Source organism: Ictidomys tridecemlineatus, chromosome 1 (genome assembly GCF_052094955.1).
Source record: "Ictidomys tridecemlineatus isolate mIctTri1 chromosome 1, mIctTri1.hap1, whole genome shotgun sequence".
In the NCBI taxonomy this organism is placed as follows: domain Eukaryota; kingdom Metazoa; phylum Chordata; class Mammalia; order Rodentia; family Sciuridae; genus Ictidomys; species Ictidomys tridecemlineatus.
Window position 1 is genome coordinate 61,471,836 of NC_135477.1, and position 17,736 is coordinate 61,489,571.

Sequence of the window (17,736 nt, forward strand, 5' to 3'; positions counted from 1 at the left end):
ACTCAGTACCTGTTTGGATGATTGTTAAGGATGTGTGAGTTGAGGGCTTTTGTTCTGCCTCATGCTCCTTTTCAATTGTCAGATTATGCTCCCATCATCCCTCTGGTGCAGGACACATTTCCCGCATTGGAGCCACATGGCATAATGGCATGAACATGGGCTTTGAAGCCAAACTAACGGGGCTCCATTTTCAGGGCTGTCAGGGCTCCATTAGCCTGGTGCTTTTGGCTCTGGGCCTCAGTTTCTTTATCTGTAAAATGGTGTGTGGGTGGGGGATGTATGGGAAAAATTAAGTGAGATTATTGCTTGAACAGTGCCCATCACATGGTAAGAAATGTTTGCTATTATTATTGCTATTGGCCTAAATGTCTGAGCCAGGTCTCTGTATACTGCTACCTGGGGGAGGAAAATTAATGGCTAATTTGATGCCTCCAAACAGAATGATACGGAAAAGAAATGAGAAAAATACTGTAACATCCCACCCCTGATCTTATTTCTAGTACTTCATTAACATTGTTATAATTTTTGGAGTTCCACATCCATTTCTGCAATTTTTTTTTTAATTCATGGATCATAAGTTTCAAGCTGCTGTAATTCATGATTCATTATAATTTGCCATATGTGGACATGTTCTCTATATTTAGCCTACAAATATAAAACTTTACCATGTTGCAAAAATGTCAGGATTATCGAAATTTGAATATAGTCAAAACCGTTTCGTTTGCAGAGGAAATAACTGGCCCAGGAAATTAAACAACCAAAATGGATCACAGACCAAAATTTTTATTTTTCTCTTTCCCTACCAGATAAACCATAACACTCAAAGAGCCTCAATTTTAATAAGATACCTAAGAAGCACATTTAACCATGAGTTTGAAGCAGATACAGCCTGAAAAGCAGTGAAGTTATTATCCTTCATCCTAGCCCACATTCTCCTTCCAAAGGACACCAGGAAAAGAAACAGCCTGAAGAATTAGGGTCCAGTGCTCCTTTTTAAAGTCCAGCCAAGGATTTTTGTTGTTGTTGTGGTGGTTGTTGTTTGTTTGTTTTTTTTTTTAACCCCTGTAGTAGGGGGATGAATCCAGGGCCTTCACTTGCTCTACTATTGAGCTACACCCCTATCTCCAGGATTTTCTTTTCAAATTCTAGATTTTTAAAAGAAAAGGAGAATGGAGTTGGAAGTGGAGGAGAAAATGGGGAGGGGTGCATCCGTTTTCTTTGTTATCTGACTTCTTCACATTCTTTCCCTCAGAATATCTCTTGGTTAGTTACTATATATGCCATTAAATTTATTTTCTCATGTGACAAAAGGTTAGAAAGATCCTGAATATTTTAAAGATGATGTCTAAATTACTAAGTGGCTGAAAAAATCTAGTCTTTTTTTTAAAAAACAAACAAAAAAAGAACCTATTTCTACTGTGATGATTAATTTGAGAGAAGATTTTTAAATTCATTCTTTTATTATTTGTATTATTGTTGGTTTTTTTGCTTGCTTGCAAGAAATGAGCTTATTTTCCTGTAAATCATCTTGATAAGGTAGCTGTAGAATGTATTAGGAATCTAAAGAGGACTTTGAAGAATGCTTTCTAAAAATAGTTCCATACACACTAGAAGATTGATTAACACTACAAAGTGAATGCAAGCAATTGCTAAGACAGCAATTTACTCTCATCAATAAACATGGCTGCTATAACTTGCCTAATGCCTAGGTCCACCCCACTTTTCTCACTGCCCTTTCCTGGGTCCCCTAACACATGTCTGAACTCAGTACCTTCCAGGCTGACTCCATACTGAGTTAATTTCCAACTAGTGACACAATGCCAGGACCTGAGCTGCTATTTTTGTCCCCTGTATCATTATCTTTATGCCTTTTATCTATACAGTGCCAAAGTTTTGCCAGGATAAATGCTTACTTTTGTTTCTGTCAAATTCCCCTAAAAACTAGAATGTCACCCCACACTTGGGATTTTGTTTCAAACCGTCCCAATATCAGTTCCTAGATTGTTGGCCTGGCTCACTAAACATCACCTCTTCTTAATCTGTTTCTGAATGTCACCTGTTCTGGCTGGCTGCTAACCCTGTCTTATAATTTATTGAGCAATTGATTATGGATCAAACACCATAATTAGCACATAACTTACTATAAGTAGTATATTGTGCTGTAGTTAAGAATACTAACTCCAGATCTTAGAAAAAAGAATACTGACTCACAGTCAGTAAGTCAGAGTAATTGTAGCTCCACCAACTATTAGCTGTACGATTTAAGGCAAGATGCTTAATGCCATTATGTTTCAGTTCCTTATCTATAAACTGAGGATAATAATACTACCCACTTCTTATGGTTTCAGTGAGAATCAATTTAAGTAATAACTATAAATCATGCATTCTTCTTGGCATTCAATGAATATTAGTTATAATTATTATATAGTCAAGACCACAGGAATTACATAATGACTTTATGCCATAGACATTTTTATACCCACTTCACAGATAAAGTAAATGAAACTTAAAATCTTAGAGTTAAGTAAGCTACTCACGAACAAGTAATAGGACTAGGATTTGAACCCAAGTCTGACTCCAAATTCATTCATGCCATAAATATTTCTTCACTACCTAAGAGATACTGGGTGTCAGTGCACTACATCATGTCAGTGTTTCTTCGTCACCTATAGCTGGGTTGGGTTCTTCTTCATATAGTCATCTTCATGCACTCAAGCCATATCGATCGATGTAGTCATTCACCAAAAATGTGAGAGGTACCACTTTCTGGCCTCATCCATAACACTTTCCCATATATGATCCTCCCAGTCTGTTTTCCCAACTGATGGCTGCAGGGAGAAGACTAAAGATCCTAGAAGATTCTGAACAATAAGACTCAAACAACCTTGGTTCCACAGTAGCTGCTTGGAGAAGAAGTAACTGACCAGGGACACCTGTGTAACCTGTTGAATGGAGAAAAAAAATAAGTAGTAAATAGTGCTATAGTTAAACCACTGAAATATGAGACTTTGGTTATTGACTTAATACAACCTCCATTGGGTGTAGCGTTCCTGCTACTTGTGGCGTTGCACGCAACTAAAACACTCAGGGGTCATTCCAGGGGAACTGTGGTGCACGAAATAACCACACAAGAGACAGAAATACCTTTTTTTGGGGGGGAGGGGGTGCTGTGATTGCTCCTCTGATCTTAAGGGTCCGTAGAAAGAGAGAGACAGCAAGCATGTGTTGACCCCTTTTAATGAGGAGAAGCTATTTAAATGAGGCAAGGAGTCAGGTGTCAAGGGGCTTCATGAAGTCTACTGTCAGCAGGTTGACTGACAGCTAGGAAGGCCTCACCCAAAGACAGAGTAAGAGAAGGGGATACACAAAGGGCGTTTCCATGGAACATTCTATCCCAAACAGAGCAAGGGGTAATATCACAAAGGAACAGGTGAGCATAGCTAGACCCATTGGGGCTGTAGGAAGGCACACCTACGCAGGAAGACACATTTGGTTGCATTATTTCTACACTCAAGATCGGGGCAACAGTCTTCAGCAACTTAAGAGAAGCCAGATCATCAGCAATGACCGACAGTGCCTCAAACCAATCAGGAGGGGAAAAAATGATGGTCACATGATATGGCGGCCTCCCACAAGTGGGCATGCAAAGATTGACCAAATCTAGGTCCATCCTTGAATCTTGTGCTATGGCTATGCTGAGCTACTTGTAGGCAGGTCTTTCTCACATTGAGCCTCTGCTATTGTAGTCCTTCAGGCCACAGGGCCAATGTGACATCTGTGAAAGAAAACATGGCTGTGAAGACCGAGCCTTAGATCTGACAAAGTCTTGGTCAACACAATCAGGAACTCTAGAGTAGTAGAGTAAAAGTCCCATGTTGTGCAGAAATATTAGACCCTAGTACTCTTGCTGTGCTTAGTCAGTGACTGGGCTATCTGAAAAAAAAATCATGGCCTGAATTTAAACACTGAGACAGTTCCTGAAGGCCCGTCAGGCAGCCACTCAGCTAATTTGCTGATTATAACTAAATAACACACCTCTTCTTAAAGGAAGATCTAAGCATCCAATTGATATACCCATAACTGCTACAGTCTGCTTATAAATGTCTGTTACTCCAGAGGAAGCAACTCCTCTTCAATTTTAGTATCTTATTTTAGGCATCAGTTCTTCCAAGAAATTTTTTCTGATTCTCCAAATTCAGGTTGGGTGCTACTGCTGACAGAAGAGCCCCCTAAAGATGCTTATGTCCTCCTTAGCACTGTGACTATGTTCAGTTACATGACAAAGGGAATTTAATGTTGCAGATAGCATGAGGGTTGCTGATCATATGACCTTGACAAGGGAAAAGTAACCCTAGATTATGCAGGTGACTCGAATCTAACCCAAAGTCTTTAGAAGTAGAAGAGGAAAAGAAGGAGCGATCCAGAGTGAGAAAGATTTAACCAGCCATTTCTGGCTTTGAGAAAATATGGCCTTTATCAACTAAGAAATGTGAGCAGCCTCAAAAGTAGGAAAAGGCAAGAAAATGGATTCTCCTCTACACTCTTCAGAAAGAAATTAATAATCCTTGCTGACACCATGATTTCTTAGCCCAGTGAGACTCATTTCAGACTTCTGACCTCCAGAACTATAAGAAAATTAATTTGTGGTGTTTTAAGCCACTAAATCAACAGAATTTGTTACAATGGTAACAAGAAATCAATACAGGTACCCACCTTATGTGACACAACTTGTATTTCCATAATCACTGCATATTTTTATGCCTTACTTAATAGCTCACATAGCATGTGCTTAATAAATATTTGTTGAGTTATTCCAGCCTGCTCCATTCTTAACTATCTATGAACATATCATAGTTGGATATATTGATACATTATCTTCAAAATTTCAATCTCTACTTCTCTCTGTTTCACATCCAGATTAATAGATTTTTAATGCTATCTTCTTTTAGGACCAACTCCAGGTACACAATGAGTAGTTAAAATATAGTTGCAGAAAGGAAGAATGGATGGATGACCCATCATTGCAAGGAAATCTTTATGGGTTCAATTATCTGTTTGTGTTCTGTGAAACCTTGAAGAAATATAGTACAGTTAGTCTTAGTGAACTAGAAAGAATTAGAATATTCAAAATAGACAATTGTGTCATGAAAAAAATATTACTTTGGTTTCAAGATATCTTTTTGCTCTCAGCAGATCCACAATTACTTAAGGATGACTATTAGTGTTGTGTCTTTAAGATGCAAACATTATATTATATATTTAACTTATATTTTACTTTCCTAAATTATGTGTAGAATAGACTGTTTAAAAAAATTTACAAACCCTGATAACTTATATTTGCTTATTCCACTGGTTGATTAAGGGAAAGGGGGAATATAAAAAGAAAAGGTAACAATGAGTCACAGGTCATTGATTGTTAGGCCAGGAAAGCCCACAGTCCAGTGTGACTCTGAGGATTATTGTGGATACTTCTGTTTCAGATTCCTGCTTAGATTCCATTCTTCTTTCATTTGATGAGTACACTACTCTCTTTAGAAGCCAGCCCTTTCCCATTCTTCATCCTTATGAACTGGGAAGGCTCACTATACCCTCTAACTACAATGTCATCCTATGATCTAAGTCTCAAACCAATCATCACATTGTATTTCCCTGGCCCCACATTTACCCACTTGACTCACATCAAGGAAATTAGATACTTGTTCAAGATTTAGGGTTTACTATTGGAAATAGAGATTTTCTTTTTTGCTCATTGGAGTGAGTTAAAAATTAGGACTAATTTACATCTATTTACAACCATTTTATTAAGACAAAAAGACTAAATAAAAATGTAGATATTGGAATAGAATGGCAGAGCCTAATGAAATGTCCTTAATTGAATTATTGAAGGCCCTGCATCCTATTCACCTGAAGGCTGTGCCACTATAATTATCTAAGTTAAATGAGGCAGTAAATTTCTAATTTTGTTTATGCAAGTTTGAGTTTTAATTTATCCTGTCATGTGAAAACCAAAAATTCTCAACTAATGGGTATTCATCATAGTCTTACAGATCCATAAACTTAAAACCCAGGTCTTCATGATCAGACTTAAAGAAACGAACTTGCATTAACCCACTTTAAAAGAGGCTGACATATAAAATAGAATAGCTTTGCAGGTCTCTTCCACCTAGGCAAGCCACTTGCCAGAATTCAATGACCTTAAAAGTCAAATCAACAAATGAAAGGTTACTTCAAGATTGAGAGTCAAAACAAAGGCAGCTAATTGTACCCTATTTAATCTGTACTAAGATGAAGTCTTAGGATCCACATAGCAGCCCAAAGAGAACAACTGAATTTGAATCTATTAGATTCAGCCATTTCCTCCCTGGATGGCATTACATAATCCTCCAACTTCCTTTTCATGTTTCAAATTGACTATTCCTCCTCTGTTCACAGAATCAATTGTTTAGACTCTTTGCTTTCTCCAAACATTTAATCAGATTCCGTTTCCTAAATTCCAATCACACTCTTTTGCTGCCATCACAATGTCCTGATCACCATGATTGGCATTACAGCTTTTTTTTTTTTAACAGTATCAAGACATGCTTTCACAGGAAATCTCTTGGTTTGCAGTCACAGGTATGCAATTTCTTTTCCTGATTTTGATTTTTAGTAGTTTAACTCACAGAGGACAAATGTTGTCTATAAAACGAAGGCTAACTAGAACTTGAGAAGTTGCTGTACATTTGGGTTGTCAACTTTTCCAAGTATCCAAGGACTTAGCTTTAAATATTGAGATAAAAATTTATAACAGCATAACAACATAACAGATATTATATATAAATATATAATTCAATGCATTTAAATAAATGTCTTTGGGTAGCCAATACCGAAATCAAGATATAGAACATTTGTATAACTTAAGAAAGTTCACAGAAGCACATTTTAATACCCAAAGTTTCACAGAATCAAAGCAATATTAGTCACACTTTCATTATGCATTCTTTGAGAAACTACATATTGACAGAAAGCTACTATTAATTCTGTGATGTTTTTACTTACTTATTTGTTTTAAGAGTCATAATTCTATTTAAATATTTGAAAAGCAGAACTATTCACATATGTTTGTGATACTATCTGGTGTGTAGAATGCTTAATGTCCATGAAGATTGCCTTTAGAAATATCCTTCTAACCACCATGCTAGGAGTCTGTGTCTCATAGATTCCTGCTTTAGCTATTCCAAAATGTTTATGGCCATGAGAATGTGGTTGAAAGTTGGAAGGTATATAGCAAATACCAAAAGATTCCTAATATCATTGTTTCCATTTCCATAAATAATTTACAGTGGGGTTAGTGTCCATCTTTGTAATTTACAAATTAGGCAAAAATGAGCAAGATATTAATCCTTTAATATTTTAGTTCTTTCTTTCTATTAAATTGAAATGATGACATTCAGAGTTTTCATGAGGTTAAAATGAGAGAATGTAGGAGAACTATGAAAATTCTAGCTTTAAATCTTATTACTACTCATTATTAAATGTGGTATTTGAAGATATTTGCTTTACTGATATATTCTATTTATTGTTTTTTAATCTGACCAGTCACATGCTAACTTATGTGGTTAGTCTTTTGGCACAGTTCAAAATGTCCCTTCTGTTTGAAGAAAAGGTTTAATCCCAATCAGAAATCTCAGAATCTCAGGTAATCTTAGAGCTGATATATCTGAACTTTATGAATGAGAGAAATAGACCAACTGATTTACCCAAGTCAACATAAACCATTGCAGAGCAAGGACTCAAATTCAATTTTGACTCCTCATTTAATTATTGATGCTACTGATTAATAAATAAACTACTCAAAAGGTATGTTTTTCTTAAACATTTTTCACTACATCCCTAAACACAATTAAAAACTGAAATTCTTAGGAGCTTCTTTGATATGTGGAATCATATCCCTACTTAAGGAAATATATCTGCATAAAATTGCCTTTCTGAGACTTTCCATTCTCCTAGTCTTTCTGAGTATTTTAATTGCCCAAGAGACTAAAACAATCATTCTCCCTGCATTCTTATAATTCGCTGTCAGTATAGAGTTTGTCCAGGGCTGGTTAGGCAGCTAACAGCCTTAACAGGAATTCTAACTTCATAAGCTCTGCCATCACCATTCTCTAACAGTAAGTACGCTCTTTAAAATCACAGCTGTGCTCCACCTCTGCTGTCCAGAGTTAGTAACAGCCTAACACACCATGGAGTCCCCAGGGGAAATATTAAAGTGAATGATTTCAGAGTAACCAGAACTGAATAGCAGTTGAAGCAACATGCTCAGTTAAGCCATAAAACACACCTTCAGTCATTCCTTTGGGAACAAGAAATTTGGCTTTCTCTCTTCAAATCCACAGTGACAGAAATAAGAAAGGTCATAAAAGGAAGCCAGGTTTGTACTTCCACTATTCAGTTCATCTCCAGCCCTCAGACTTGATGGAAGGCAGCAGTATTGGTAATTAAGCTGAGACGGAAATGAACAATGCTGCCAAGTTGGCCCCTTTGTCATTTGATACTCTAAGATACTCATCAAAAGGCCTATGGAAAGTTCTGATGGCTCCTAGGTGAGACAAATGTACTTTTCATTAATCTGGGGACGTCAAACTATATAGCCAGTAATTTTGAAGAGATTACATTGGACAAACTTCACCACTATAAGTATAATCAATAGCTGCAAGCTCAATACCACTCAGTCATTCTATTTGGAACTACTCAAGATGATTTATAATAAAGCTTATTAGATCTATTTGTACCATATATTTCTACCCATGCTCTCAATGTGACTATAAATTGCACATATTTATTGAAGCCTACACATTACAAATTTAATTAAGCCCTGGATAAGAGATGAAGTTCTGACTCACATATCCTATAAGTAAATTCAATCTAATAAAAATAGCTTCTATTTTTTGAGCACTTATTTGTCAGACAATAAAAATGTATTTATGTGTAGCACATTAGTCTTCAGAGAACTCTGCATGACTGGTATTACTAACAGTATAAAGCTGAGGAAACTAAGGCTCAGGAAGGCTAAGTAAAATTGCACATAATTTCTAAGCTGATAAGTGATGGAGTCAAGAATAGGACCCAGGTGTTGCCAATCACAACTCAACCTTTCTATCACATGCAGCAGCATTGTGGTAAATAGTTCTTTACCAGCCACTCAGCTTTCAAAGACTACAAGTCTTGCCATTTCCATGAAGTCTTGTTGGAGTGTTTCTTGTTATTTCCTAGAAAAACCATAGATTCCAGAATTAGACAGATATTCATGATGATGAATGATTGGATCAAATCATACCACCAGCAAGTGAGAGAGCCAGTCAAGCATTTTGACTCCAGAACTTGAACTTGTCACCACTACACGATCTTTACACTCATTAGAGAGAAATGGAATCAACTTAAAGTTTCATTAACCACATTTTTTAATGAAATAGAAGAAAAAATATAATAGAAAATACCAGTATGCTTTACTCAGTAAAGGTAAATATCATGTGAAAATTTTGTTTCAAGTTGTGGGGGAGTGTGTGTGTGTGTGTGTGTGTGTGTGTGTGTGTGTGTGTGTCCTAGACCATAATATAGTCTATTTATTACTGTAAGTTATGAAAAATTCGAATACAATACATTATATTCTTTCTAGATAATAGTCTCTCCAAAATGTATCATCATTCTCTTCCCTTTCTAAGCAATATTTCACAGTCTTATCCTTATTTTTAGTTTCACTTGGTAACATTTAGTTTGACTACTACTTATTGGCCCATTCTGATATTTAGTGACAATGACTCTAAATAGTGATTTCATTGATTTCTTTACTCATTTATTTAATAATTATTTATTAAGTACTTACTATGTGTCAGGTATTAAACTAGGCTCAGGGGATTCGACAGTGAACAAAAGATAGTTCTTGCCTCAAAGACATTACAACTTGAGTTGAATTAATTCAGGAGTAGGATAGAAAGCTTCATGACAAAAAAAAAAAAAAAAGAAAAAAGAAAAAAAAAACCATTTATACTTGAACCTGAAACCTGAACAAGAAGATGGAAAGCTGGGCACAGTGGTTCATGCCTGTAATTCCAGTAGCCAGGGAAGACTGAGGCAGGAGGATCACGAGTTCAAAGCCAGCCTCAGCAATGTAGAGAGACCCTAAACAACTTAGTGAGACCCTGTCTCAAAATAAAAAATTAAATAAAAACAAAGGTCCAGAGATGTGGCTCAGTGGTTAAGCACCTCTGGATTCAATCTCCCCAGTACAAAAAAAAAAAAAAGGTAAGTATGCTGGGTAGAGAGAAAGAATGTGAAAAGGCCTGGAAAATTAAAGAAAGAATAGTCCCAAGGTATGGAAGTATGGAAAAATCTGTCATAACTGGAGTATAGGACATGAGGGAGATGGAGAGGGAGCCAGGATGTCGTCTTAGGCATCAGCTCTTACCAGTCCATCAGTAAGAAAATACAGCACTGTGCTAACTTACAAATTGCTGCAGACATTCCTAGACAAACTCCAAGATCCAAGATCCAGTCTTTATTTATCTTCTCCAGAAAAATTGCTCTTGAATAGCCTGAAACTAGTAACAGAGGAAGCCATCTTGCCTTGTTCTCTCCACCAACAACCCTTAACTTTAGGGATCCTTAAGAATCCATGAGCTAACAAAACAGAACATCCTTTCCTTTTCTCAGTCTCTCTGTGATTGTTAAAATCTTGGTCTCTGGATTGAAACAGACTTGACTTGAACAGGTTTCTTGGTCTCTCTAAACCTGTTTTTTCACTTACAAATGAGGAGACTAATTGTTTCATTTTCAGTTACTGAGACCAAGTAAGGTAATACATATAAAATGTTTGACATATAAGAAGTGCTCAGTACTGCTGAAATGTTATTTTTAACTTTACTGGAAGCTTCTATATTTGCCGGGGAGGGCATTTCATGTAGTTACAAAGTCAGTCTGTATTTTTCTTACTTCTATGCAATGATCACTGAAGAACAATTATGTTATTTGATTATATAATAAGTAGCACAGAGAGACATAAAAAATCAAGGATTTGTCAAGTCAAATTAAGCAAAGGAACCCATTTTTATCTTTATCATTAAGCTGCAATATTGCTGTTCCTCTATTTTTCCTTAAATACAAATCTTCCCATTTGCATCTTTTCTAAGATGCTAGAATAATATATGAAGGTTTCTCCAGTACTAGTAAGATCAAAGTAATTTCCTACATAATGTACCACAAACAGATCTAGAAATGTCTTATTTAGATGCTATGATGCATATTCAAATTTTCCATGCAATGGATTAAATAGCAGCATGACTAAGTTGAAGAGCCAGTGATCTAAAATGACTCCTTTATGTTTCATATACTGAAATATTAATAAAGTAGAAAATCAAAATGAGAGCAATTTAGGGATTCTCATGTCCTCTGATTACAGGATCATTTCCGTGGGTCCAATTTCAGACAAAGAAAAGAGCCATAATGGAAAAGAACAGAGCAGAGGAAACACGAATGACAAAAGGAACAGAAAAAAAAAAGGAATAAAAGCAAAATCAAAGGGTCAGCAGCAAAATATTCCATCTCCATGAAACAACACTATTATAGTCCTCCCTCTTAGCAGAATTCCCCCAGCTGAGCCACTGTGCTGTTCTGTCGAAAATTGGCAACCTTCATATACTGCAGTGCATCACTCATTGTTTATTGCCAGTTGGAAAGAAAGCTTCAGTTTGCATTTTTGGAATACTATAGCTTGAGATGAGTTTTCATGTTCCCCCGAAGGGGTACAGGGTCTCTTTTTCCCTCACCTTTTCTTGGACCTGTTTAGTGTATGAGGATATCTTCTTCCTAGAAGTTGGACTACAGAAAAGAGTCCTGCTCCACACTGAGAAGCTCCATATTAGAGTGAGGTTGTAGCAGTGCTGACATGGCAGGGTGACACTTTCTTAGAATTGAAATATGAGAAGAAACAGGCAATAAGGATGGAAATTTTTCATTAGAGGCAGAAGGGTAATTCTGTATTCATTAGATTTCTTTACCATGCCAGTGAATTTACCCCAACTCAATCATGTCAATAACAAAGGACACTTGACTGGCTTGTGTAATCCAAAAGTCAGAAATCACAGATATTCAGTTCATATGTTCCAATGATGTTTTTGTATTCTATCTCTATTTTTTGGCCAACTGTACCCTTTTATTCTTAGGCAGAATCTTCCCAGTGATAGCACAAATGCCCAGAACAACACCAAACTGATTTCTGAAGAGTTTCAAAATCTCATCTGAAGAAAAAAAAAAATCTCATCTGAAGGAGTTTGCTCCTCAATAATTTCAGTAGCGATCTTGGGACTATGTGCCCAGCAAATGGGTATGAATGACTATCTAAAGGAAAATTAAGATTTTGTTGCCAAAAGAAGGGGATATGGACTTGGGACAGGCAAAAAACAACAAAATCACTTACTTGCTAAGCTCTTTGGATTATCCTTTTGAGCATCAACCAGAAAAAGAACTTTTAAAATTGGAGATAGCTCTTTATTTATCCCTTTTTACACATTGACTCATAATCTATTATTTCTCCTGAGAAAAATGTCAAAGACCTTATGATACACTAGGGCATCTGAGAACTAGACAGAACATCAGTAGAAATGATAAGTTCTTCCTGTAAGTTTGCTGACACAGAGTACTTTAACACCCATGCTAAATCAAGCAGCAACCTTCTATAACTTCAAGGTAAGCAAGGCTATGTCAGCTAATTTCCCTACAGGATTTGATAGCTTTGGTTGGAGACTTCATGCGTGTGTGCACGCACGTGTGTGCAGAATGCCTTTATATTTCTGATTTCTTTCATGTTTTCTCTCTTTTTGCTGGTCACTTGAGAACTACAATTATTTAAGCAAGTGCTATACCACTCAGCTATGTCTTCAACTCACCACCATCATTTAGATTAATGATTTCCTACTGTTTGAAAAATGAGAACTTGCCAGGCACAGTGGCACACACCTGTAATCCCAGAGGTTGAGGCAGGTGGATCACATTTTGGAGGCCAACCTTGGCAGCTTAGTGAGATCCTGTCTCAAAATAAAAAATAAAAAAAGTTTGTGAATATAGTTAAGCAATTGAGAAACCCTGTGTTTAACCCCCAGTACCAGGGGTTGGGAGAAAGAACTCCTTTCTAATATATGAATTTATAAATGTCTCATGATAATAGTCAACTCTTTCTGGCTTCTATATATTAACTAAGAAAACACATATTATAAAAAGCTTTAATTATATTAATGATATTAAAACAGTTGTCATCATATTGACTACAATAAACCTATTTCCATGTGAAAAATAAGCAGTACATGTACATGTAAGATGTATTGTTTATTCCACCTGCATAGGGATGTATAGATCTCTTGCAGTAATTGCAGGTATTACCCATTCTGTAACTGATCAAGAATTTGGGATCAAGTGACTTAGAATGATTCTTTTGTAAACTCTGATATTTGTTTGAATCCAGAAGGCCAATGCTATAAATGTAAGGTCAGAGCCATATGTTCAGCCTCCCTTTCCCCTCTCTGTTTCCACATCCTTTATATAAATAGATCAAACTCTAATTTCAATAGAAAGAGAACCAACAGCAGCCAAAGGAGTTGGCATAAGACTAACTACCGAGCTGATGACTTAACACAGCTTCTAGACACTGAAAATCTAAGTTACTGACACAAGGCATGTACTCCATGTTGAAGGCATATCCCAAAAACATAAAAGTGGGACATATTGATTTTAGGCCTATCTTTTCCAAAGAGTAATGGTGAATCTCATTAGAGGCATAGCATTTTACTTTCAATCAGGTACAAAGATAGCAAGGACATATTTATTCCAAAAGGGAAATGTACTCAAAAAGTAGAAATGTAAAGCAAAGATCATTTTTGAAGTGGATATTGGACAGTGGCCCTATTGTCTGTTTAGAATTCATTGTACACACTCTGTGGACTATCATCACTGCCATGCTCCAATGAGCTCCTAATCTCCCTCCTAAATCCTTCCTCCAGCTTCTCAGATGAGGCAGAATGGAGCTGAGTGAACCACTCTTAGGAAACAGTCTCAAAATTTTAACCCTGGGCTAGACAATATCCTCTGACCTTCTGGACAGAGAACAATTTAAAAAAAAAAGGAAAAGAAAAAAAAAACAAATTTGAATTTCCCTTCCAAATCACAAGCATTTGTAGTTAGGACATTTCAGTAGTAATTTGTAAATGACTAACATTAGTAATCAGTATGTTAATACAAATCTGGGTCCAAAATAGTACATTTAGCTGAAAAAAGCAATGGAAGTAAATCGTATTTCTTATATTCAAACAGCGCCAGTGTTTCAATGATTGCTTTATTTTCACTGTCATCTTAGCCATTGGGAGATGCTGATTCACAGAGGTTATAATAATTAAGAACATGAGCTTTGGAAGGAGACGGAGATTCAGAAGCACTAATTCTACCATTAACTAGCCATGTAACCTTGAGTGAGTCACTCAACCTTTCTAAACCACTGTTTACTTGTTTGTACAGTGATACTACACATAAGATGAATTAATCATAATTAATAAAAAGATACTTAGGAAAATTAGTGGAATTGTTAACTACTATCAAATGTTAGCTCTTACTTTAGAATGCATGGGACAAGATATCTTAATGCAGCAGTAACTTGAACCCCTGCTCCCACCCAGCTAATGAAAAAACTTTTGTGTTTATCCAGATTCTTCACTTGCCTTCCCTCTGAGAGAATTTTGGCAAGGTAGTTCCTAACCCTTTTATAATTGGTAGAACCACATTAAAAAAAAAAAAAAAAGACAGGGAAAAAGCAAAAACAAACAAACAAAAAACAGAGTGGCTGAGTTGACATGCAAAATAAAGAAGTGAAAGTGTGGGATTAGGGATAAAAGGTCACATGGGCCCCGGGTTATGTGAGGAAAGCCTTCTGGGATTTGATGTGGAAGCTTCTAGAATATCTTTGGAGTCTGAGAAATTGGAGAGGAAGCAAAGGGAGTTTTGAAAGTTGTTTTGAAATGAATTATAAATTGAATCCTATTGTCTTTAAGAGATAAAAATAAAGATTGGTTTCAGTTGTCGTTGCCATGATGCGAGGACTATGCTTTTTCACGGAGCGACACATGGAGATTAGGTCATGTTTATACTTGGTTTATGCAGCAAACTGCATGAAGTGGCACCTTTGGACAGTGCTGTAACAGGTTGCCCTGATGGGAGTACTCCTCCTGCTGGTTTCCATATTTATAGGGTGCAATTAATTCGCCTTCCATTTTCAGAAGTGGGTCTTTATTCTTTCACCTTCACCACCAGGCTCTTCTCTACCTGTAACTCCTCATAACATAGCACTGGCATCAGCAAAGGAATATACAGTAATCAATAGTGCACTTGAAGATACACAGTCTTTATTGCTATTACCCTAGATTCTAAGCCTAAACTTGGGTATATTGGAGCAACTGACTAAAGAAGGCATCCTGTAGACATTAGATTCTCCTATGATAGTCAAGTGCTAAAGCAATCACTGGTACCATAGTGTTGGCATTACCTTCCAAAAGATAAAGTTGTGATTTCTCCTTGGAAACAAGCATTACAACTATTCTTTATGGGCCTGTTCCATGTCATACACTGCTCTTCTAAAGACAAAACATCATCTGTTACAGAGATTTGGATACTGCTGAACACCTTAAACTCATTTAGTGACTGACATAGTACTGAGGATTCCAGAAGGAATAGATCACTTTCACATATTTCAACTACACAACTAAACAATCAACACCATTCCAATGTTTCAAACAATTTAATTCATTCCTGTTCTGACCTATCCTTCAAATAACAAATTCCATAAGACAGGCAGTTATTACATCAGCCTCTAAATCACTCTTGTATAATCAATTAACCTCATCACATTCAAATATTCAGTTTCACCAATGGATAATTTTGTCATCATGAACTCATTTTGTTTTCAATTACCAGCCTCACTAATGGCCCACAGAAACCAATGCTTAGGGAAATACTGAAAAATATACTGTGCTCTCTCAGGGTGGTATACATTTTCTACACAGCAACACAGTTATTTGATGTTATTACATACATATTAAGACTTGGGGATTTTACTTTTCCAATAAAAAAAATGTGTAAATAAAACAACCCAAACCACCCCATTCTATACAGAGAACTTCAAGCACCCTCTCTATTTTCCAAACAAATAAGCTCTCCACAGGCTCCTAACCCCAAGGACTTTGTTGTGTTTGTTATAAATAAGTCAGTGGATAATCATAAAACACTTTTTGATGGTAACTAAATCAGGAAGATCAGTGATAGCCCGCCTAAGCCAACCATAAATTTTATGGCTATTTTTTAATGAGGCAGAGAAGGGAGCTTATCAGCATTCTTTCTTTCAGGGCCAAATGAAAGAAAGAAGAAGAGAGGCAGGGAAAGGAGTCTAAAGTACCTGGTGTGAAGGGAAGGAAGAGAAAAACAATGAGTAAAGAGGAGAAGGAAACAGAAGCTGGTCAGGCTTATACAGCCTTTGAGCATACAAAGTTTAGTTTGATGTTGTCCTTCAGGGAAACCTGAAGAAAGATTTTTGTGCCAATGCAACATTGGTAAACATGAAAGTAGATCATAACTTTGTCATTTGGGCTGAAATATCAGGGAGAAAGAAGGGAAGAGATAAGGAATAGATTGGCTAGAAGCAGCAGATAGCAGAAGAGAAACTATGCCCCAAAGATAATAACCAGGGCTGGATCAGGATTATTATACTTTAGGTTTCTTTGACCACTCCTGACCACCATAAAATTTCCTCTGGATACTTGATTAAATACTTCTATGAAAATAGAAGTCCTTTGCCAATTTTATGAGAAAACTTGGCATTTCCAGAGGGACTATGAAATTTTTTTTCTGATTCAATAAGAACCTGAACAAGCCAAAGTGAAATAAAGGTTCAATGTTCCAAATTAAATTAGACATTTTATTAATCCAGTTAGAAGTCATTAGCCAACTAGAAATCCAGAATAGTAATTTTTTTTCAAAGGAAAAGAAGTAGGGGAAGGGCAAACAATCTGAGAACCTGCCCTGCATCTGCAGTTGCATAGGCAGGGCCAGATACATGTGAACTTTGACAAATGAAAGGTAACGGGGCTGAGGTGTGTACTTGATGTGTCAGCAAGTAATCTATAAGCAAGAACCAGTATTAATGCAGAAAGCTTCCAATCCCTATAAATCAAACACTCAGCTAGCATCCAGCATTGGTATTCAGTTGACCTGACCCTTATTGCAAAACTGAGCTGTGTTCCTCAAGATATCCACATTAGCTTTTCCACATGTGCTCAGAGTTGTTTCGCATATCTGACTTTTGTTGTTATTGATGCTTTTCACTTTGTCTTCCTAGATCTTGTCACTTTTATTGTCTCAAAAAAAGAGGCCACAAAAACTTGCTTTTTCTAGAAAAAGAATCAAATCAACAAATTCAGCTCTGTTACTTAAGGAGTAACTTTTAGATTTCCCATGATAAGCCAACAAGAAAAATCTTGGGAAATCATAAGGAGGTCCAATTTTTTATATTTTAATTTAGTTATCCATAAAATGATAGAAATTGGTTTACTGTAGAAACAAAGATTCTATGATATTTAACTGCAGAGTCTTGAGTAAGTCAAAGAAGTATGCTCAAAGTGTGACAAAGTTGGTTAAGGAAGGGGTAATATATAGACTGAGCTACCTTTT

At 36.4% G+C, this 17,736-nt stretch overlaps 1 long non-coding RNA gene across 1 annotated transcript in view; it reads left to right on the top strand.

The window, feature by feature from the left end:
- The window catches only part of LOC144366268 (uncharacterized), a 101,719-nt gene that overhangs the window by 39,271 nt on the left and 44,712 nt on the right, over positions 1 to 17,736 (top strand). The gene's annotated exons all lie outside the window — the stretch shown is intronic.